Source organism: Monopterus albus, unplaced genomic scaffold (assembly GCF_001952655.1).
Source record: "Monopterus albus unplaced genomic scaffold, M_albus_1.0 scaffold34.1, whole genome shotgun sequence".
NCBI classification, from domain to species: Eukaryota; Metazoa; Chordata; class Actinopteri; order Synbranchiformes; family Synbranchidae; genus Monopterus; species Monopterus albus.
Genome location: NW_018127914.1, coordinates 5,369,140 through 5,369,604, shown reverse-complemented (window position 1 = coordinate 5,369,604; position 465 = coordinate 5,369,140).

Below are 465 nucleotides of genomic sequence, written 5' to 3'. Positions count from 1 at the left end.
TCATATATTCAGTATTTATTCAAAAGAAATTAAATATAACAACCAAATAAAAAGGCTAAAATTAGGACCAGGATTGGGTGAGTGTTAAGACAAAACACCTTGATAGGTTAATTTCTAAAAGTGACAATTTCATAATCAGGACAAAAAACAAAAGCACATTAACATCCTGTGAAACTCAGACATTTTTCTCTTTGAGTGTGATATGACCGTGGAGATTTATTTTAGTGGGGCATCCTCTAACGTGGGAGACGGGCACAACTCAACTGAGGGACAATCTGAAAGTGTCAATTTCACATTAGAAAACTATAAAAATTTAAATCATAAAGGACAGCAACATGCACACACAGAGGGAAGGCCAGACAAACAACTGCTTTGTGAAGAAGTAATGCTTAATAAAAAAAAAAAATACAGGAGGAAAAAAAAAATGTACAGGCAGTAAGGAAGGGGTTGTGTCCCTGTAAAAAT